The sequence below is a fragment of the Panthera pardus genome, unplaced genomic scaffold (assembly GCF_024362965.1).
Source record: "Panthera pardus isolate Hobbes unplaced genomic scaffold, ASM2436296v1 HiC_scaffold_12, whole genome shotgun sequence".
NCBI classification, from domain to species: Eukaryota; Metazoa; Chordata; class Mammalia; order Carnivora; family Felidae; genus Panthera; species Panthera pardus.
The window spans coordinates 27,455,344-27,479,026 of NW_026526677.1; the positions used below are offsets into that span (position 1 = coordinate 27,455,344).

The following is a 23,683-nucleotide window of genomic DNA, read 5'->3' on the forward strand; positions in this document are numbered from 1 at the left end:
TTCTTTCACTGGGTAAGGATTACTGTGGGTTATTTGGTGGACGTTTGTACCTGGTCACTACAGATCATGCAGCAATGGATAAGGACTACCCAAGGACAGAGGACTAGTACAATCTGGCATTTTACTGAGAGTCAAGCAGATTTTCCAGCTCTGTTTATTAAGACCATCTGAACCTTTGGAATCTGAAGTTATCACACCTGGCAGACAAGCTGAAGGCTCTAACTCATCTGATTTGAACATTAAGAGGAATGTGACCTCATTTTGAACTCCAGGGGAGTGAAACAGGATATATTGGTTTAATCAGATTTGCATTTTGTAAAAGATCACTCTGGCTGCTTTAGAGAAAATAGAATGGAGGGAGGCAAATATGGACACAGGAATACAAGAGGCCCACTGTAATCAGTGAGGTAGGAGGTGATGGTGGCTTGAACCAGAGACGGCAGGGGATATGGGGAGCAAATGGAATGGATTTAATATATATCCCATGTAGGTTAAAAGAGAGTAAATAGGACATGGTGACTGATGGCAAATGAGGGGTAGTGAAGGGGTAGTGAGGGAGAGAGAGGAGTTACCGATGACTCCCAGCTTTCTGATTTGTGCATCTGTGTAGATGGTGGTAGAACCATCTCTGCAGAAGGAACAGATGGGAAGCTAAGAGCTAGAAAGTCAATTTCATGCATGTTACATTTGTAGATTTGATGGGACAGCCAAATGATTTGCTAAGCAGATATTTGAGTCAGGTCTGGAGTTCAGAAAAGAGGTCTTGGTTAAACATTTAATGTGGGATTCATTTGCATACAGATAGTGATTAAAGACATGAGGTGAGAATAAGTGAGATCTATTGAGATAGTAAAGCAAAGAGAAGAGGGTCCAGAACAATATCAACACGTAAAGGTTATGTCAATGGGGAAAGGCAGTATAGGAAACTGAAAAGTGCAAGAAGAAAATCAAGAGTGTGTCATCAGAGAAATCAAAGAGACTGTTTCAAAGAGTCCACTGTGTTAAATGATTCTGAACAGTCAAGAAGGAGCCTGGAAGTTTTGTGATTTTAGCTGAGACAGGTTATACTAAAGTATATAGTATACAAACCAATCAGAATGGCTGATATGGGAGTTGGGTGAGGAGGGCACTTGCTGTGCCTGGCATTAACCCCTCAGCTACTAGGTGAGGGGGATCTAAGCAGGAGGGTCTTAGACAGGGAGAGAGAGGATGTATTGGGGTGGGGTTTGGGTGGCAGCTCTTTATAAAACTGGTTCAAAAGTATTCCAATAATTTAACATGAAGCTCAGGGGTACATGTGTGACATGGCTGAATGTTTTCTATGGTCTTAACAGCAAGAGATGATCTGGAACCTGGTGAAAGATCTTTCAGTGTAATGGTGGGAGCCAAAGCCAGGTTCAAGTAGGTTGGGGAGGAGAGAGGGATTGGAGGGTAGAGAGAATGAATGTAGAAGCTTTTCAAAGAGTTTGTTCAGCTTTGGATCAGAGTGATGGCTGGAGGTCGAGGTGGGGAAAATTATTTTTAGCATGCTGGTAGAGATTTGAGCACGCGTGAACAATAAACGCAAATAAGATGGAGAGACCACAATTAGAAGGAGGGATAAGTCCTTAGTATGAAGAGACTGGAAAGAAATAATTTTATAGATATGGGAAATGGAAGAATTCTTACACAATGGATTCCCTTTTTTTATTCTCCCTGCAAAGTAGGAAGTGAGGGTTATTTTCTGAGAACGAGGGGATATGTAAGGGACCAGAAGTTTAATAAATGTAGGTAGATGAGTGGGTTGGGGCCCGGAAATTTGCATTAGAAGTTTCCAGGTGATGTGGATGATGCTGGCTCAGGGACCACACTTTCAGAGAGAAGTACAGAGAAAGTGTATGGCTGCACCTTCATCTCCCAGTTGGACCACAGCAGGATTCCCTCACTGTGTCCCAACTCTGTCCATGCCTTCCCCGCAGTATAATCTCTATACGGTATTCAGAGTGATGTTTTCCAAGGAAAGTCAGACCATTTCATTCAAAGGCTTAAAACTCTTCAGTGGCTTCTTTGGAACAAACAAACTCTCAGGTCCTCATTTGGATCTATAAGACCTTCATGAAACATCCTGTGGGTATATTTCCCACCTCATCTTGTACTACTCTCTGAATTTCAATTCTGCCATTACCGTGCTCTTCCTCTGACAGGCAAAGCACATGCCCACCTGAGGATCTGTGCACCTGCTTTTCTCTGGAGTCTCCTCCCATGCCTTGGTTCTCTCACCTCATTCAGGTCTCTGCTCAAAACTCACCTCCTCATGATGCCTTCTCAGACCATGGCATCTAAAATAGTGCTGCCCTCTTCCCCACCCCATTGCTCCCATCATTTCCTATCCCCTTTATTGGCACTTATTCTTCCTGGAAGCACTTACCATGATCCTGACATATATTAAATATCTATGTTCCTCGAAAACAGACACAAAGATCAATGGAATGGGACAGAGAACCCAGAAATGGACACACAACTATATGGTCAACTCATCTTCAACAAAGCAGGAAAGAACATCCAGTGGAAAAAAGTCTCTTCAACAAATGATGTTGGGAAAACCGGACAGCAACATGCACAAGACTGAAACTAGACCACTTTCTTACACAATACACAAAATTAAATTCAAAATAGATGAAAGACCTAAATGTGAGACAGGAAACCGTCAAAATCCTAGAGGAGAACACAGGCAGCAATCTCTTTGATCTTGGCCACAACAACTTCCTACTAGACATGTCTCCAGAGACAAGGGAAACAAAAGCAAAAATGAACTATTGGGACCTCATCAAGATAAAAAGCTTCTGCACAGGGAAGGAAACAAGCAACAAAACTAAAAGGCAACTGACAGAATGGGAGAGGATATTTGCAAATATATAGGATAAAGGGTTAGTATCCAAGATATATAAAGAACTTATCAAACAACACCCCCAAAAATAAATAATCCAGTTAATAAATGGGCAGAAGACATGAACAGGCATTTCTCCAAAGAAGACATGTAAATGTTAAAAAATACATGGAAAATGCTCGATATTGCTCATCATCAGGAAAATACAGATCAAAACCACAATGAGATATCACTTCACACCTGTCAGAATGGCTAAAATTAACTCAAGAAACAACAGATGTTGGAGAGGATGTGGAGAAAGGGGAACCGTCTATACTGTTGGTGGGAATGCAAACTGGTACAGCCACTCTGAAGAACAGTATGGCGTTTCCTCCAAAAGTTAAAAATAGAACTACCCTGGGGTGCCTGGGTGGCTCAGTCGATTAAGCGTCCAGCTTCAGCTCAGGTCATGATCTCATGGCTCATGGGTTTGAGCCCTGCATCAGACTCTGTGCTGACATCTCAGAGCCTGGAGCCTGCTTCGAATTCTGTGTCTCCCTTTCTCTGCCCCTCCTCCACTCACGTTCTATCTCTCTCTCTCTCTCTCAAAAATGAATAAATGTTAAAAAATATTTTTTAAAAAATAGAACTACCCTACGACCCAGCAGTTGCAATACTAGGTATTTATCCAAAGGATACAAAAATACTGATTATAAGGGGCATATTATATGTGTAGCCCAATGTTTATAGCAGCGCTATCAACAATAGCTAAAGTATGGAAAGAGCCCAAATGTCCATCGACTGATGAATGGATAAAGAAGATGTGGTTTATATACACCATGAAATATTACTCAACCATCAAAAAGAGTGAAATCTTTCCATTTACAGTAATGTGGATAGAGCAAGAGTGTATTATGCTAGGTGAAATAAGTTAAAGAAAGACAAATACTATATGATTTCACTCACGTGGAATTTAAGAAACAAAACAGATGAACATAGGGAAAGGGAAGGAAAAATAAAATAAGATTAAAAAAAAAGAGAGGGAGGCAAGCCATAAGAGACTCTTAACTATAGAAAACAAACCGAGGGTTGCAAGAGAGGGAGTAGGGGCGGGGATGGGCTAGATATATGATGAACATTAAGGAGGGCACTTGTGATGAGCACTGGGCTATATGTAAGTGATAAGTCACTAAATTCTACTCCTGAAACCGATACCACACTATATGTTAGCTAACTTGAATTTTAATAAAATCTTGGAAGAAAAAAAAGGAAAATAAATAAATGAATATCTGTGTGTCTGATTTTTTCATCCCCATCTATCCTCCAATAGGGAATAAACTCCACTAGGCCAAGGCCATGATCTGACTTGTTCACTTTGCAGTGTTAGTGCCTATAAAAAGTACTGGACATGAAGTTGATGCTTATTCAATATCTGATTTATTGATGGTTGATGTCAACCATGATTGGATTTTGCCAGAGTAGAGACAGAGGTCAGAAAGACAAAGTAAATGAAGATATATACAAAAGACTGAAATGATAGGCCATCCAATCAAAGCTGGGAAAGGAACAAAGGAGGTGACCATATGAGGGGAGTTAAAAGGGGAAGGGTTGGAATTAGATATCCCAAAGAGGTTCGAAAATGATCCTAATGGGAATAGCGGTCAAACAAACTATACTGCAAGAATTTGTGGTCAGGAATGGGACGCCTGTATTTGTGATTTTTAGAGGGAAGGTAGTTTCAAGGGGAACAGATTCTGTGTGTACTCTGGGAGTCAGTGTTAGAGGACAAAGGAGAAAGTCATTGGAGATAAAGTAGTCAAGAAATGGAGAGGCTCAGGTGTTCACCAGCACAATGGACTTCAAAGTGACCCAGGATGAGCCTGGTACAGAAGACTTGAATGATGAGAAGAGGGAAGGGTGATATAACTACAGGGCATGAGCTTCAATGGAGTAGGTGTTTTTATAAAAGGGTGGGAAAGAAGTAATTGTGTAGAAATACTGATGAAGAGGAAGGGGGACAAGGACCTGCCCTGCTGTAAATAGATACGAGCACCTATCCACCACCACAGAGGGCCTCTCTAGAAGACACACTGGGCTTCAATTAATGCAAGGAGGTATGGAGAAAATGCCTGGAAGATGTGGAGAATGAAGGGCAATTTGCTGATCACAGAGCAGTTGCTCCAGAAGGTACATTGGAGGGCAGTGGGGGGGAAGGGGTACTGATTCAGGAACAAGGAAATACGAAGCATAATGGGAATGATGTTCTAATGCAGTCATGCTCAGACTTTAATGTGCATGAGAATCACAGGGGAGGGCTTGTTGTAACACAGACTGCTAGGACCCACTCCCAGAGTGTATGATTGAGTGGATCTGGGTGGGGCCTGAGAATTTGTATTACAAGTTGTGTTACAAGTGATGTGGATGCTCTGATCCAAGGTCCACACTTTCAGAGACCACAGATGTGATGGAAAACCAGTGACTAATGTGGCAAGGACAACCGGGATGGGAGTGCCGAGTGGATTAGTCCACCATCCACCATCTCCTGGAGGATGTCCGATTCTGGGTTAATGGACAGAGGGGTTGGCTCCCTTCACTCTAGGTGGCATCAGCTTGACACCAGTGGCCTCAGTAGATTCAGCTTGGGTGGGTGGTGGGGGGGGGGGGGTTGAGGGTCTTGTCTTAATTCAAGTAATGTCAGCTTAGTCCCAGAGAATATACCACGGAGTCCAGAAATCTGTATTATGGAGTATCCCTTTCAGGAGCCTAGCACAAAGCAGTGCTACCTTGTGAACTGAAGGATTTTTATACTAAGTTCAGGAAAATTGGAGGCTGGCCTAAAACTGCAGCACTGTGGAATTGTTGGGGCTTAGATTGTGAAGTCTTGGCCGAGATATAATCAGCTGTCTGGCTCCACTAAGGAGTGGTGATAGTGCTTGAAACGTCCAAGGACTGCCAGGCATAGACAACTGGATCAGAACAACAGTGACATAGAGCTGCCAACAGCTGTTAGATCTCAGGCTTCACAAGCTGGTTTACATAAATGAAGTCACAATATCCCAATACCAATATACCTAATGTACCAATATTCCTAATCTTTAAAAAAAAATTTTTTTTAATGTTTTACTTATTTTTGAGAGAGAGAAAGAGAGACAGGGTGAGCAGGGGGAGGGCAGAGAAAGAGGGAGACACAGAACCTGAAGCAGGTTCCAGGCTCTGAGCTGTCTCAACACAGAGCCTGACTCGGGGCTCAAACTCACAAATGGCAAGATCATGACCCGAGCCAAAGTCGGATGCTCAACTGACCAAGCCACTCAGGCGCCCCGCAATCCCCCTGATTTTGATGCTCCAAGACCTTACCTGATTGACTAGCAGGGATTCAAATTGTTTCCAAGGTTTTCCTGAAAATATTTGGGGAAGTTAGAGAACTGAAATTTGGAGTAAACTTATTGATACTTCACTTGAATTCTGGGAATATTTTTGAATCTTAACTCCAGAATCTCAAAGCTCCAAGCCCTAACGTAGTTGATTTGAAGATGTTACGGTATCTCTCAGACTCCTCTCCCTCCTAACATTTATCAAGTTCCCAGGGAAAATTACACATGTCCGTGAATCACTCCTGGCCATCATTTGCTTCTAGCCTGTTAATAGAGGGAGAAGTCACATGTGTCCTTTCAGGCAGAAACACTAGCATATGAGTCAGGATAAAGCTGGAAGTTCCGTCTGAACAGAATGGAGGAAGTACAGTAGAGAAAGGAGTGGCACTTTGAGTCAGAGCCCAATCAATTCTCTGGGGATTGCAGGTGGAATTCTCATTCCGGCACCATGTCCTAAAGGGGTTATGAAGAATTCTATAGGGTCTTCAGAAGGGGCTAATGACCCAAAGTTGCCCTAACTTAACATATTAGTCCCCACAAAAAGAGCAAAATTAATCCGACTTCTGTTACTTCTCAAGATGAGACTGGATTTATATTGGGCCCTTCCCTTCAATTGGCCGTAGGAGCAAAGTAGAGCCACCCATAAATACCTGTGTGCAGTCTGGCTCAGGTGAGGGCAGGGCGAGCCCTTACAGAGCCACGGACCTACCAGAACATGAAATATCTGTCTGGTAAGTCCTTAGAAGGTCTAAAAGTGTTGTGCCATGTACCCTCTGGGCATGCTAAAGTTAATTGGAAATTAGGGCAAGTAAGCACAGCTTGGCAACAAAATTTGAACATGCTCCCAGAGGTTCTCCACTGTGGGGTTTAGGGATTGGAAATCCATTCATTCGAATAAATATTTATGACTGCACATCAGAATCACCAGGGGCACTCCCCCCCACCAAATATACACGTTCTTATAAATTTGCTTTGCACAGTCCTTCAGAGGCTATTTCTTTCTTTCTACACACTATGCCTGAAATTTAGGTAACATAAAAAAAGATGAATGATAGTACCTGTGTAGGACTACATATCAAACTGGATTGTTTTTCCTAAGTCCCAGGTACCTGCTCTCATCAAACATCTTCAGTAACTTTTCTGCAGAAACTGTTAATGAAGCAATTCCTAATTTTATTTATTTTACTTTTAAGTTTATTTATTTTGGGAGAGAGAGAGAGAGAGCAAGAGCTTGCACAAGTGAGCAGGGGAGGGGCAGAGAGAGGGAGAGAGAGAAAGAGAGAGAGAGAGAGAGAGCGCCCCAAGCAGGCTCTGCACTGTCAGCACAGAGCCCGATGGAGAGCTCAAACCCACAGACCACGAGATCATGATCTGAGCTGAATCCAAAAGTAGGATGCCCAACTGACTGAGCCACCCAGGTGCCCCACAATTCCTAATTTTAGAGAAAAATTTAAAGAAATAAACCCTAAGTAAAACTGAATGCTTTCTTAGACTTAAAAATCTAGTATGAAGCGTTACTAATCTAATTCTGATTGAAAGGCCTCAATAGAAACAATTCTGGCTACCTTTCACTATATGCCAAGCACTTCATCTGTATCCTTATTTAACCTGCACAATTAATACAGTGAGGCAGGTGTTATTTTACCAATACAAGAGAATGGAGACTCAGAGAATTTAAGTGACTTAGCTAATATCTAGAGCTACAATTTAGTAACTGAGGCTTAGTCTGCGGTTGGGCCTAAAATTTAGAGGGTAAAAAAGCAGTTCTTTAAAAAGACCATACATTTTAAAGTACCTTCCTCGTTTAGGAAACATTCTCTGCCCTTAGTTCCCTACCTCTGGCTTTGGTGGCAAGCTCCCCTGTTTGCTGGGACATTGCCCTTTGGCAACCTACCAAGATGTGTCTCTGTGAGAACCTTCATTCCCATTCCACTTCCGTTTTAAGGATGAATGTCATGCCCTTTGCCATGGTGCTAAATTTGAACCCAACTTAATGCTCGTCTTTAATGACCAGGCAAAATGTTTTTTTCCTTCTCCTTTCCTCTTTTCCCCTCCCGTCTTCCTTTTTAAAATTAAGCTTCTGCTCTTTTTCTAGAAAATAAATCTCATCTGACACTAAAACTTTACTTAGAGCCAAAAGCCTTCTGGGACTTGGGGTATTAGCACAGCTTGGCTTCTGAAGCTGAAAGTCAGACTGACCTGCTTGAGCCTGAAGTCTTCTGCATGTGCTCCTGGATGCCGCCTGCTTGCTTGGCTGAAACCCATGCTGTGTGCAGAGAAGTTTCTGCTCAATGTTGTCACCCGGAGACTGGGTCTCACTGCCTGCTGAGACCCTGGCAGGCCAGGATAGAGCCTGATGGTCTTTATGCCAAGGTATTCTACATCAAGATCACCTTGAATCCCCTGTGCCACAGCAAATCCGCATCACCAACTCCATCATTCTCTTGGAGCTTGCCTTTAAGGAAGTTGAGCCAGGGCCTTCTCATAGACTCAGGACCTTCATTTTCTTTTGCATGAGGCAGAAGTGAGCCCACTGCTTCCCGCGCTTTCTATCCTCATGGGCAGTTGTATCACAATGATTTTTTTGTATTTCCTATCACAGGGATCAAAGGGTCACCCAAGACCACTCTGGCAGATTTTAGTAATTTCCAGTTCAGAGTAAAAGGATTGAGGACTTGTTTTTTTTCCAGAAGATTACAACTCCAGGAAGGTATGTTGAGATGAGGCAAGCCCAACAGTGCTGGTGAATATTCAACAACTGGCTTTCTGGGAAAAAAGTGTGTGTGTGCATGCACGTGTGTATGTGTGTGACATGTATGTGTTTGTGTGTATTTTATAATTTATCACTATAAAAGATGAATAGACACAACATACAATAAAATATATTTTTTTTATCTTAAGTTCTATATAGCAATTGATTGTTACAAATGCTTTTGTTGGGACACCTGGTCAGTTCAGCCTCCGACTCTTGATTTGACTTCAGGTCATGATCTCATGGTTCATGGGTTTGAGCCTCATGTGAGGTCTGGGCTGACAGCACGGGGCCTGCTTGGGAGTCTCTCTCTCCCTCTTTCCCCTGCTCTCTCTGCCCCTCCCCCATTCACACCCCTCCTCAAAATAAATAAATAAACTTTTAAAAAAAGAATTAAAAAATGCTTTTGTTGTTGAGCATCACTTCCACTGCATTCTATTGGTTAAAGCAAGCAGAAGGGTCAGCCCAGATTCACCGTGAGAGGGGACTACAGAGGGCGTGGCTACTAGAAAAAGTGGTTCATCGGAGCCACCCTGGGAGACCAGTTACCATGCCTTCTAGAACTAACATGCCGTGACTTATTTCCATCCCAGCCTCTCCACTCATCAGCGCTTCCATATGTTGGCAGATGGGGAATCTCACATTCATTATTTAATGTATGATTTTCACATATCTCACTTAGTGGTTGCATTAGAGTGAAATATACGTGTTCATTCATGTATATTTACTTGTACTGAGAGGTGAGTTGAAAAGATACTCTTAAAATTTAACTTCATTTATTTGTCATTTTGTGTTTATGTTGATCTATTTTATTATCTTGTGGGGTACCAGAAGAAGAACTCAAAAAATATATATAGGAACTAAGAAAAATCTTAGACTAAAATATATAAGCGTATGTGCACAGTGGTGTTTATAGGTGTGTATGTGTGTGTGTGTTTGTGTGTGTGTGCGTGTGTGCATGTTGTGTGTAAAGTAATTCCATCCAAGGAAGCTGTCATTTGTTTTGGCTTCTGGAGTTCTCTTTGGAGCTGACTCCTCGGTTTTGGGAAACTCAGCACAATGGGCTCCTTATTTATTATTATATGAGGCAAACATTTACTCAGTGGTCTCCAAGAAAGCTATACAGTTCACTTTAAATCTGCACACTGATGCCACAGACTGAGACTTCATGTTCTGTCTGGTAATGCAAACTGAGCTTGTCTTTAGCCAGCCTGTGACTTTGAAGAAGAAGGAGAAATGGCTTTCTAAAATTTTAGTAATTTCAGGGGCACCTGGGTGGCTTAGTCGGTTAAGCGTCTGGCTCTTGGTTTCCGCTCAGGTCATGATCTCATGGTTTGTGAGTTCAAGCCCCATACTGGGCTCTACACTGTCAGTGCAGAGCCTGCTTGAGATTCTCTCTCTCCCTCTCTCTCTGCCGCTCCCCTACTCATGTTCTCCCTCTCTCTCTCTCAAAAATAAATAAATGAACTTAAAAAAATAGACTATCATATTTGCCTCATCTGTGTGGTGGGGTCTGCCTTTACTTCATAAGAATTTAAGGATAATGACTATGTCCTTGCTTGGAGTAAATGCTTCCAGGTTGAGCAAGTGGTAGACTCTAGAACCTTCCTGACTAATCTCTCCCAAGTAATTGCTGAGGGAAATGGTGAGGGTGAATCAGTGCTTCCCAAAAGGGCCCTGGCAGTCTGAGTTTCCAGGGTTTGACATGCAGCATGGGCCACAGGAATCATGGAGAATGGGCATCTATGAGGGAGAACTTCAGGAGAAGGAGGGATTTCCATAAGACCAAGTCCTTTTGTTGTTGTTGTTGATGGTGATGATGATGATGATGATGATGATGTTGATAATGTTGTCCAAGGTTTATTGAAGATGTTACAGCCTGGCAGGAAGATTCAAACTTCTCCACATGGTGTTTTGAAATTCATCCTGATCGTAGGCTGAGTGACTTCCAGGTTGGATGGAGTACCAAAACCAAGGGTTTCAACATTTCCTTGGTGTCAGGATCTACCTCAAGATCTGCTGATCCAGAGCTGAGACCTCAGGTATATAATTAGCCCTCCTTTCTCTCTCCTCCTCCTGCGGCTTGATGGAGATACCTCTCCCCGGGCCTCTCTGCATCTGCTTCATCAGACATGTGACATAGCCCTGCTGCCTTGTTGTGGAGCTTCTGGCTGGGAATAATGGTGGTCTCCTCTCACAGGGCCGTGTCGGTACGGAAGTTGTCCAGGTGTGTGTAGTATGTCTCAGTGATGACCCGAGTCGCCTTCTTCACGGTTCTGGTGAGAACGTGGCCTGTGTTGGCGGGTAGGGTAAAAGGGCCAAGGCCTTAATATTTGACCTTTGTAAGATGTGTCTGCGTTATACTGCAAACTAGTGAAGTGAAATATTTCAGATCTATTTTAGACTTAATCTTTTCTGTCATTAAAATTTGTGCATTTTAATTAAGCCCAAGCAGAATTCCATTTGCAATGGCATATTGAATATCTTTGTAATTAACAATAGCAACCCAGGTAGATAGGTTTCCTTCATGTTAAAAAGAAAAACAACACTTTTTTTTTAAATAATTGAAGATTTACAGGAAGTTGGAAAAATAGTAGAGGGGTCTTTTGTACCCTTCACTCAGTTTACCCCTTGACAGTATCTTACATAACAATATATGTATTTCATAAATTCTTTAGTATATGTTATAATCATATAAAAATAATCTTTTTTAAAGTTCTTGAAGATGCTTTTTAACCTTTTGTTCTGAATTCGTTCCCTCTCCTGAGCTACACTCCATTGAATTCTAACTCCCTATGCATATCCCCAGGGTGCTATTCAAAATATGAAAAGATATATAAAAACTGACTTTGCTTTGAGAGTGACTAATCAGAACACCAGCCTGGTTCCAACAACTAGAACAGAGTTCTGGATACTCCTGAATTAATCTTTTAGTTTCTAGATCATGGGAATGTCTGAGAGAAGGTATCAGGGGAGGTGGCTATTGATCAGTGACATAAAAATATTTCAGTATTTGGACCATCAGCTCAATATCAGCCCATGTTTCCCTGTAGTACACTTGTCACATTGCTTGGTATCCATAGGATTACTTTTACTTGTCCCCTGTCCCCCCCATCCCAATATATTGTCAGATCTTTGAAAGCAAAGACTTTGTGCTTAATTCGTAGAACTGTAGAGCCCAGCATTGTACCTAGCTCAATATCTGAAAAATGACCAATCCATAAACGAAACTTAGGTTCTGGTCCTAGGCCTGTTCTTAAGCTAGCTGTGTGACCTTAAGCAGGTAACACTCTGGTCTCAGAATCTTCTTCTGTAAAACAAAATTATTAAACCTTCTTGTTCCCTTTAAATCTTTACAGCGAGTTTGTAAGAATTTCAAGATATGCAAGAATAAGGAAAGACTGATGGTAAAATAAAAAATTCCATTTTGGCAATTATCTGAGTGCCTATTGTATGCAAAATACATAATTTTTAAAAGTCTGGAGGGAAAAGAAAAATGGGTAAACAGTATTCATCCTGAGGAAATCACTGTCTAGTGAAAACCATCTTCCATAATACCGTAATAACAGACAAAATGATTTGAGCACTAGAATAGGCACACAAATAAGGCATTTAGTTCAGAAATACAGAGAAAAGAGCAATACATTCTAACTGCCATATTGATATAGCTTCATGACATCTGTAACCAGTCTCTTACCCAAATTCCAAGATTTGATTAATGTTGATATATAATATTGGATGAATAAATAATATTTTAAAGCCCCTGTCAGGTCTAGCATGTAGTGAATTATTTTAAGTGTTAGTATGCTGTCATTCTTTTCAGCTGCTATTAGCAGTCTGATAATATTTATATGTGTACCAGGCAGTCAAGTAACTGGCCACACTCAGATTTTTCAACTCCAAAGCTCCTGTTCTTAACTACCATTTAAAAATAAGGCACACAACACCACTTTTAATCACAAATGGAAACAACTTTCCCTGATACTAATAACAGAAAAGTCATGTTAGTAGACGGGGTATGCTGGCACAAATCTCCCAGGACAGATTTTTAGCCACTAGAAAGGATTTTATCAGATATAACACTTTGACATCGTGAGTTTAGTTTGAAAATAACTTTCTCGGGGTATGTCGGAAGAATTTTTCCCTGTCCCTGGGTGCCAGCTGTAGATTTACTTCCTCTCAGCTCCAATTCAACCTTTTGGCCTGTTCTGTGAAAATGGGTCTGGGCCTTTAACATATGTCCTTCGCCAGCTGACCCTGGAGCTTTGTCAGTAGAGGGTGCTGGAGAGATATTACAGGAGGAAAGGGTTTTCTTTCTTGGTTCCTGCAGCAAACTTGAGTTCCTGTGTCTTCCTTCAACACTGGGCTCTGGCGGCACATGTCATTTCCCCAGTGGCCAGTTGCATGACAGTCTTCTCTGGTGTCCTGCCCCTGAAGTGCACCAGGGCCCAGCAGCCAGGCTCCCCTGGTCCCTCCTCAGGCAGTTGTATAAGGGTGTGAACTCCAGGGAGCGGATTTATGGTAAGTTTCACAGGTGCAGCACCACAGAGACTCCTTTGCCATCCAGTAAGCCATGGCCATGCCCTCTCCAGTATGATCTCAACCTTAGCGGCCATGGGGGCTCTTCTTCTGTACCCTAACTCAACCTTAGGGGTAATCGCGATTGGATATAATATAGGTAATAGAACTATTAGAGATCTGCTATTTCTGTATTCTTTAGAGTTCTCTTTACTTCTTACTAATCATTCATCACTCCAAAGTCACGTCATAGCTGATAATTCTTTATACTGAACTTTCCTTGTTGTAATGACTGTATGATTTCTGTCTCCTGATTATACCCTGACTGATATACCTTGGTACCTATCATAACTTATATCTTGCTATCTTACCTCTCAGCCGACTCAAAACAGAGAAACAAATCCACTCCGTGTTAACGCCCTTTTTGGCATTTGAATTATTCCGAGGCTTTACTTCTCCCATATCAGTCCCCCTCCCACCAAATCCTTCTTGAGACCCTATACTCTAGTCTCACAAATTATGATGCTGATCTATAGACAGACTGCATTCTTTTATACCCTTGCAAACCTAAGTTCTTCTGTATAGAATCTCTCCTTCCTGTAAGGTCCTTGAAGAATTCCTACTTATCCTTCAAGACTCAGCCCCAATATTGTCGTTTTGAAGCTTCTTTGTCAGAGTTATTCTCATATCTCCATTTTAGCACTTAACACATAGCATTTTATTTTCTCCAATATTTATTTTCCTCATTAGACTATAAACTCCTTGAAGACAGGAATTCCCTCCTGTTTATCTTTATTCTTCTAGCTCCTGGGACAGTGCCTGGCACATAGCAAGACATCAGAACATGTTTGTGAAATGAATCTGTTTGTTTACAAAAGACGCAAGAGATAACACAACTTCAAAACCATTATCATGACATGGAGATCTGGGCACCAGTCTCTGCCAATTCTCTGCTGTAGAATCTGCCCATTTTAGAATTGGGGGTATTCCCAGTCTACCCCCTTGGAGCTTGACTCATGCTACATCTCAGATTCACCTTTGTCCTTAAGACAATTGTTTAAGTCACTATCTTGCTCAAACCTCACACCTTTAGCAAGTTTTTCAGGACCTTTCAAGCTTCTTTTCAGTCTCCCTTCCCAGCTCCTGTCCCACCCCGCCCCACCCCCATCTTCTTTCTGGACCACAACTCAGCACACACACAGACAGTGCCAAAGGGACAGAAGCAGGGGGGATTTCAGTCCTTTCCCCCCAAAGCAGAGCTTGTTGGCACATTCCTAATCAGAAAGAAATGATCCTGGTAATGACCATCTAATTAATGCGGAAGTACGTGTGCTGCGAAGCAATGTTTGTTTTTCTGCTCTCGTCTCCTGGTGAGGAGGAAATGTTGGCTATAGCTTATCTATGCCCAAGAGACCTTGAACCAGCCTCTTTGGCTTTTCCCACCAGTAACTAACATTATTAGCTGTAGCCTTTACCCTTCAATGTGGCCCTGAAAGAGTTCAAGCCCTGGCCTTGATGTTGCCACCTGTGTGGGCATGGGCAGGTGTCTTAACTCTTCTAACCCTCGTTTTCTCCGTCTAGAAAATAGGTACGATAGTAAAAATAGTAGTTACTGAAAGAAAATTAGATGGTACATATAAATTACTCAGCACAATACCCGTATGGAACAAGCACCTAGCTGAGAGTTTGCTGTCATTTTTCACCAAGTCCCACATGATCTGGAAATAAGAAAAGAATAAAAGCTGTTTCCATCAAGATGGGATGTCTACACATGCCTGCCAGGAAAAAAAAAAAAAGGCCCTCTTAGAGGACTATGGCAAAGGTGGATTTTGAACAACTGGGTGACCTGTCCAGGGACCCTAGGGATACTCAGAATCCAAGTGGGTCAGGTGTGCTGTCCTTATTACTACTTTTCAGAGGAAGAGGGTCTCTTGTGATACTCCCACTGTAGGGAAAACAAACAGTTCCCCCCAGATGTCCCAATACTTCCTTGCATTCTAGTTGCCTTCAATGCACTAGGTGCCCATTGGAAAGACCATGGTGACTAAGAGGCCTAGGGTGGCTTAAGCAAGTCACAGCCCATCTAAAATGGAGCTGGGGTCAATCCCACCCAAACCACATGGCTGGTGATGGGGGTGGGGAGCTTCCCTCCTGGCTATTACCAGGAGGGGAAATGTCCACTGCAAACGCTTTGTCCCGCCCTTCACCTCCCACCAGAATTTCCCATCCACCATCACCAATAAAATAGTTTCATAGATATTTCTAGCTCATCCATATTCCAGCAGGCTCTTCTCCCTTGCTGGTATTCCGGCCTCATTCTCCACTGCTTTTCTTATAATGACAGGACAATGAAACATGGAGAGTCACTGACCCTACGAGTTTAAGTTTTCAATGACTCTGGAATGACGGGGTCCCTCAGTGAATTTGAAATATAGCTGGAGTTGTTGAGTCACTATGTGCCCTGAAACTCAGCTTTGACAGTCTCACTGTAATAGAAAAGTCAACTTTAGAATCTAAAATCAGCTTCAGACTTTACACAAGCGAAGTCTAATGGATGTGGCCTTAATCCTGTTTCACACTAGCCTAACACCTGAAAACAAAAAGCAGTTTGAAGTTTTACTAAGAATGTGTATGCCATTATGTGAATTGAGCTGGTCTTCTGCTAATCTTTTCAAAGCCACTGATTTCTCCGGAACAAGGGACTTTTGTTTTTGGCTACCCTGATATACTTTTCTCATGCTCTCTCTTTGAGTTCCAGTGTTTGTTTCTTAAAAACTTTCCTGGGGCACTTGGGTGGCTCAGTTGGTTAAGTGTCCGACTTTGGCTCAGGTCATGATCTCACGGTTCTTGAGTTTGAGCCCCGCGTCGGGCTCTGTGCTGACAGCTCAGAGCCTGGAGCCTGTTTCAGATTCTGTGTCTCCCTCTCTCTCTGCTCCTCCCCCATTCATGCTCTGTCTCTCTCTCTCAAAAATAAATAAACATTAAAAAAAAAAAACTTTCCTCTTCAAGCGCCTGGGTGGTTTAGTCATTAAGCATCTGAATATAACTCAGGTCATGATCTCACAGTTTGTGAGTTCGAGACCCACTTCGAGTGAGCTTCTACTCCACTTCGGGTAAAAAACACGAGCCCTGGGTGAGCCCCACTTCTCTCTCTCTCTCTCTCTCTCTGTCCCTCGCTCACTTGCTCCCTCTCTCTCTCTCTTTCTCTCTCTCTCAAAAACAAAAACAAACGCAAAAACTTTCCCCCCCAAAGAAGTGGAAAGGTATAACAATTAGCAATTTGCAAAGAAATAGAATTATACTTCCATATTAACTTCTAAAACTGCTTTTACAATGAAAACAAATGAACATAAGCAATACTGATGAGCATCAGCTTTAAGAATTTTCATTTGGTCTTTTTTTTTTTTTATTTTTTTTTTAACGTTTTTATTTATTTTTGAGACAGAGAGAGACAGAGCATGAACAGGGGAGGGTCAGAGAGAGGGAGACACAGAATCTGAAACAGGCTCCAGGCTCTGAGCTGTCAGCACAGAGCCCGACGCGGGGCTCGAACTCACGGACTGCGAGATCATGACCTGAGCCGAAGTCGGCCGCTCAACCGACTGAGCCACCCAGGTGCCCCAGGTCTTTTTTTTTTTTTTAATGTTTATTTATTTTTGAGAGAGAGAGAGAGAGAGAGAGCACGAACAGAGGAGGGGCAGAGAGAGACACACACACAGAATCCGAAGCAGACTCCAGGCTCCGAGCTGTCAGCACAGAGCCTGATGCAGGGCTCAAACTCACCAACCATGAGATGGTGACCTGAGCTGAAGTCGGACGCTTAACCGACTGAGTCACCCAGGGGCCCCTCATTTGGTCTCTTAAAGGTGAGTGCTCATTTCTGCTGCGTTCTCTCAATTAGCCGCACCCATGGCGGAAGCCCTGCTGTTGACACGTGATGGCTATAACTGAGACATAACTGCTCACTGGTGACAGCATGCTTCAATTGCAGGCAAAGCATCCAAAAGGAAGTAAACAGAATCTCAAATGCTGACTGAGCAAAACCTAAACAAATGATGCTATTATTTACTCCTGAAGTTTAGGTATCTTGAACCATAAATACTTTAGAAAAATACAGCATCTTATGATTTAACATTTTGTTACTTCATGGGATGACAATTTTGTAGTCCAATCCAGTCAGTGTGATTTCAGTGTTGTGACCATCAACCGGAGAGACCTTATCTAATCATACACTTTATGTATTTTATACATATTACATATTACACATTATATATCATACATATTATATATACATACATACTCTTTTGCCATTTTTTCTCCAAGTCTATAATAGCTAAGAGTTAAAATTTTCGTTTTGGCATATATTTCCTACTGAAGTTGACAAATGAAGGAATGTATAAAGTTTCTTTTATTCTGTAAAATTTAATCTTTTTAAAAACACATCTATTGGGGCGCCTGGATGGCTCAATCGGTTGAGCGTCTGACTCTGGCTCAGGTCATGATCTCGCAGTCTGTGGGTTCGAGCCCTGCCTTGGGCTCTGTGCTGACAGCTGGGAGCCTGAAGCCTGCTTCAGATTCTGTGTCTCCCTCTCTCTCTGTCTGCCCCTTCCCTGCTTGTGTTCTATCTCTCTCTCTCAAAAATAAATAAACGTTAACAAATTTTTAATAAAAATAAAAACAAAAACACATTTATTGAAGTATAAATGGCACACGATAAACTGCACATATTTAGAGCATCCAAATTTTCTACGTTTTGGTGTATGTGTATACTCATGAGACCATCACCATTAATCAAGATAGTGAATGTATCCATCACTCCCCAAAGTTTCCTCAGGCCCCTTTTGTAATCCCCTCTGTGCACCCCCATCCGAAGCAACCACTGATCTGCCTTCTGTCATCACAAAGTTTAATCAAATGGGATCCTACAAAACGTATGCTTTCGTATCTGGTTCCCTTCGCTCAGCATAATTATTTTGAGATTCACCCATAAAGTAGTTTGCTGCGTTTCATTGCTGAGTAGTGAGGAATAGAGAGTTTTCTTCTCTGCTCTTGCAATTCATAAAATAGAAGTTTGTTAATTCTGCTAAGTCTTTCGTTGCCTATGTCTGAATGCATTAAATGCCTGTCTGAAATGCACTAAATACGAGGCCTTCTAACTCTGTTACAACGCCCGGGATACCAGGTTTACCTGTGACTTTAATTAAGTTGTGTTGTTGTTGTAAATTGCACGCATTAGGAGAAAGTTTGACAGTGATTTGAATTGTAGAATCATCAAATTCCATGACAAGGGTGAGCTTTGGAGATTATGTCACCTACCTCTTCATTTTACGGACAAGGAACTGGATGCCCAGAGTGATATGTGGTCTGTCCGAGGTCACACAGGGCAGGCTTCTTTCAGCAGTGTGACGGCGGCTGGTGGAGGCTTGAGGCGGAGGGTGCGGTCCGTTCTTCCCTGTGCTGTCGGCTTCCTTTCATCATTCCCGGCTGCAGGCTGCTGACCCTCTGCCTCATCCTCTGTCTGGCCTCCAACCAGTGGTCCCCCCCCGCCCCCCCAAACTCCACCAACCTCTGGGATGGAGTGAGTGGCCTTGCTCCAGGATGGCAGACTGATTGCAGTCCCTCAGTGCTAGAGAGCCGCTCAGGAAACCTAAACTTCAAGACTGCCTCTGCCTGATCAAGCTGAGCTGCCAAATTTAATGGGCGTGTGTGATCTCCTAGTTGCTTTAGAGCAGCCACCAAGGTGTTTCCCTCCCAGAGCCCCAGGCAACAGGGCAAAAGACTCCGGCTGAAGCCTAGAGAGAGAAAACTAGGCTTGATTAGCCTCTTATTCTTTATCCTTCCTCCTATGATACTTCTGGGGCCAAGAAAGGGCAGGCTTTCCTCCTATATGGAACTCTACAAGCCTGGGCCGTGATGAATAAAGATGGAAATAAAGGAAGCCATGCAATGCTCCCTTAATAGTCTGACTTGCAAAGCTGGAGTGGTGCAGAAAAATCCTATATTCAAGTGCCAGAGCCAGACACCCGCTTTGCATTCCTCTGTAAGTTTTTTTTTTTTTTTTAATTTTTTTTTTTTCAACGTTTTTTATTTATTTTTGGGACAGAGAGAGACAGAGCATGAACGGGGGAGGGGCAGAGAGAGAGGGAGACACAGAATCGGAAACAGGCTCCAGGCTCCGAGCCATCAGCCCAGAGCCTGACGCGGGGCTCGAACTCACAGACCGCGAGATCGTGACCTGGCTGAAGTCGGATGCTTAACCGACTGCGCCACCCAGGCGCCCCTGTAAGTTTTTTTTTTTAATGTTTATTTATTTTGAGAGAAAGAGAGAGAGAGAGAGAGAGAGAGAGAGCAAGCACATGAGCAGTGGAGGGGCAGAGAGAGAGAATCCCAAGTAGGCTCCACTCTTAGCACGGAACCTGTCACGGGGCTTGATCTCGTGATCGGAGCCAAAATCAAGAGTCAAACGCTTAACCAACTGAGCCACCCAGGCACCTCTCCTATGTAACAGGTTTTTGTTTTTTTTTTTTAATTATTTTTTAATGTTTATTTATTTTTGGGAGAGAGAGGCAGGAGCAGAGAGAGAGGGAGACAGGATCCGAAGTGGGATCTGTGCTGACATCAGACAGCCCAAAGCAGGGCTCGGACTCAAACCACAAGATCACGACCTGAGCCCAAGTCAGACGGTACTGACTGAGCCACTCAGAAGCCCCTGTAACAATTTTAATCTCTCTAGCCAGAAGGATGCTTCAGGGAGACTAGGGGGGAAGATCACGTGTTCTGACGAGCTAAATATAAAAGCACATTGATGATTTTCAAACTGCCAGTATTAGCTCCATTCCACTTGCTACCAACGTGTTCTAATTAATACCCACCTACTCAGACTTACAATAAAATTACAGCTGCCCACGAACCACAGACCCTCTCCTTCCCACAATACATCCTCTCTCTGCTGCAGTGCTGATAACTAACACAGCAAACATTCATGAAAATTTACTGAATGGTACACAGACTATCTCATTTAATTCTTATAACAACCTTATGCTGCAAGTACTGTCATTCACTTATTTTACTGACAGGGAAACTGAGGTTTGGAAAGGTCACCTGCTCACCGTCGCATATTTAGCAAGTGATTCTGAAGCTTGGTTTTTAGTTACTAACTGCTTTCTAGTTTTTACTTGCTAGTCTCCACTGCTTGTGGAGGTTATTTCTAGGTTTTAGAAAGACCCGGAGAGGCAAGATATCTTATTGATGGTGGTTCATTGGAAAGAGGCCAGAACCAAGTATTCCAATCCGAGTATTTGGACCCCAAAGTCTTTGCTGTTTCTTCTACGTTAATGGAAACCCACACAAAGCAAGTGGACATAGGCTTTGCCCATTTGCCTCGTGCTTGTGGAGGTGATCACTCCACCTGATCACCATGTCACAATGGTTACATTCCTAGACTGAACTAACCGACTTAACCCAACTAGAGGAGGGGCAGTTTTTCCAAGACCTTTACTACCAATTAAAATGATTTGAAATGTACAGTATAATCTGAGTGGATCTGTTTAAGGCAAAACTACAGGTGGCTAATTTAACAGATTTTATTGCTTCTAGAAATCTTGGCACTAGTTAGAGATTAATTATCTTAAGTGAAGCTACCAGCTTAAAAACAATCAACACTGCAATTAGTTATAGATTAATAAATCATTGTTTCGACCTTTATTTTCCCGTTGCCCTAATTTTCTCACCTACCTTTTATCCTTTTATATTTGATGATTTTGTTAAGCTTCTGCAAATCCTCTTGTGAATGAGGTGGGAGAGTTAGTAAATCTAATAAGTGAATTGGTGAACCACTGTATTTAAAAGGTTAAATAATAGGGGCGCCTGGGTGGCTCAGTCGGTTGAGCGTCCGACTTCAGCTCAGGTCACGATCTCGCGGTCCGTGAGTTCGAGCCCCGCGTCGGGCTCTGGGCTGATGGCTCGGAGCCTGGGGCCTGCTTCCGATTCTGTGTCTCCCTCTCTCTCTGCCCCTCCCCCGTTCATGCTCTGTCTCTCTCTGTCTCAAAAATAAATAAACATTAAAAGGTTAAATAATAGTGAAATGTTGTTTGCCACTTTGTAGTCCTGTATACATTCTTTACCACGGACCCTTGAACTTTTTTCAGAAGTCAATTCTGCATCCATCTTCGTGTCACCAGGATCTGTCCCGATGCATCCATTCAATAAATGTTTTTGGAACTTTAGAAAAAGCGACAGTACAAAGAGCTTGTTCTCCAAGAGCTGACAATGCAACGGGTAGTGTCAGGTGTATTGAAAGGGCTCAGTAAATGTGGAATAAATCTCACCTCATCTTAACGGAAGAGGCTTGGATGAAAAATTGAGATTATTTCTAGGTCTTAGAAAGACCCGGAGAGGCAAGATATCTTATTGATGGTGGTTCATTGGCAAGAGGCCAGAACCAAGTAATCCAATCCGAGTATTTGGACCCCAAAGTCTTTGCTGTTTCTTCTACATTAATGGAAACCCACACAAAGCAAGTGGACATAGGCTTTGCCCATTTGCCTCGTATTTCTACGGGCAGCCACTGAGCGTTCAAGAGAGGACACAGGTGAAGCACACCTTTCCAGTCAGAGGCCTGTGGGCCCCTGGGCGTGTGATGCTACCTGCACCAAGACAATTGTCACGTAACCGTCCATCCCAAACTTGGAAATTTCATTTATTTATTTTTTTAATTTTTTAAATTTTTATTATTTGAGAAAGAGAGAGCAAGCAGGGGAGGGGCGGAGAGACACAGGGGCGGAGACACAGAATCGGAAGCAGGCTCCAGGCTCTGAGCTGCCAGCACAGAGCCCGACGCGGGGCTCAAACCTGTAAACCACAAGATCATGACCTGAGCCGAAGTCGGAGGCTTAACCAACTGAGCCACCCAGGCGCCCCAAAGCTGGCAATTTTAAACACTGATTTATTATTTCTCACGATTCTGTGGGTTGACTGGGCATTTCTCTGCCCCGTGTGGTGTTGCCTGGGCTTATTCACACAGCCCCGTTCAGCAGGCAGCCAGGCTGAGCTGAGAGGTCTGGGACCATGGTGCTTGATGACCTTCAGCTAAGGGGCCTCAATTTTCCTCTGTGGGCCTCCTTCTGTGTGGCATCTCATCTCACAGGGCCTTCCCATGTGACCTTCTCCAGTGGTATAGCCTGGACTTCTTAGGGCATGACAATGACAGTGAGGCTGCTGGTGTTTTAAAGGCCTGGGCTTAGAAGTCCCAGAATGTCACTTCTGGCACAGTGTTAGAGAACACCATCTCAGATTCAGGAGGAAAAGAAATAGACTCCATCTCTTGATGGAGGAGCAGCATGCTTGCACAGAAAAGAGAATTGTCGGTGAGGTGACCACTTTGCGGGGAACTTACCGCAGAGCCCTCCCCAGGGCCATTATTACACCTAGTCTCCTTCTGAGAAGCCCACATACTAGGAATCTCACAAATCCCGAGCTGACGGGGCCATCCCTGCTGCCATGTGGAAAAAGCCTGCTTGAGAACAAAGTCAGCCCGGAGGAGAGCAGAGCAAGAGGTGGAAAATAAAAAAAAAAAAAAAAGATGAAACCCAGTTTTCCACTCAGGTGGAACAGACAGGCCGTAGAGCTGGTGGTTAAGAGCTCAAGATTCGAAGTCATACCACCCTGAGTTCTAATCCCAGCTCTGCCACTTATTAGCCGTGTAACTTTGAGAAAGTCAGTGTCTCCAAGCCTTGGATCCATCAGCTGTAAAATGTAGATAATAATAGTACCTGCCTTCTTAGGAGTGTTGTGGGAATTAACTGTGATAACATTTGTGATGAGCTTAGTAAAGTGCTGGGCTCAGTTTAAGCCCTCAGCACATGACTGCTATAGAAAACTGAAATGCACTTAGAACCTCTCCCTCAACAGACTCTCCTGGCTTTGTCCTTGAAGGTCCCAAGTGAGGTCCCCATCCAAGTGAGACTGCACTGGAAACCCTGTAACATACAGCAAAAGATCTTCTATGGCAGAAGCCTTCTAATTAAAACATTCTTATTTCCTCTTATTTTTGAAAAAATGTTTATTTTTGAGAGAAAGAGTGAGCGGGGGGCGGGGGGGATGCTGGGGGGCAGGCAGAGAGAGAAGGAGACAGAGAATCCCAAGCGGGCTCCGTGCTGTCAGCACAGAGCCTGAAGTGGGACTCGAACTCACAAA

The 23,683-nt window shown here is 43.1% G+C and overlaps 1 pseudogene; it reads right to left on the minus strand.

The window, feature by feature from the left end:
* Window positions 1–10,469: 10,469 nt before the first annotated feature.
* Window positions 10,470–13,951, minus strand: LOC109245148 (40S ribosomal protein S17-like; annotated as a pseudogene).
* Between the last annotated feature and the right edge of the window lie 9,732 nt (window positions 13,952–23,683).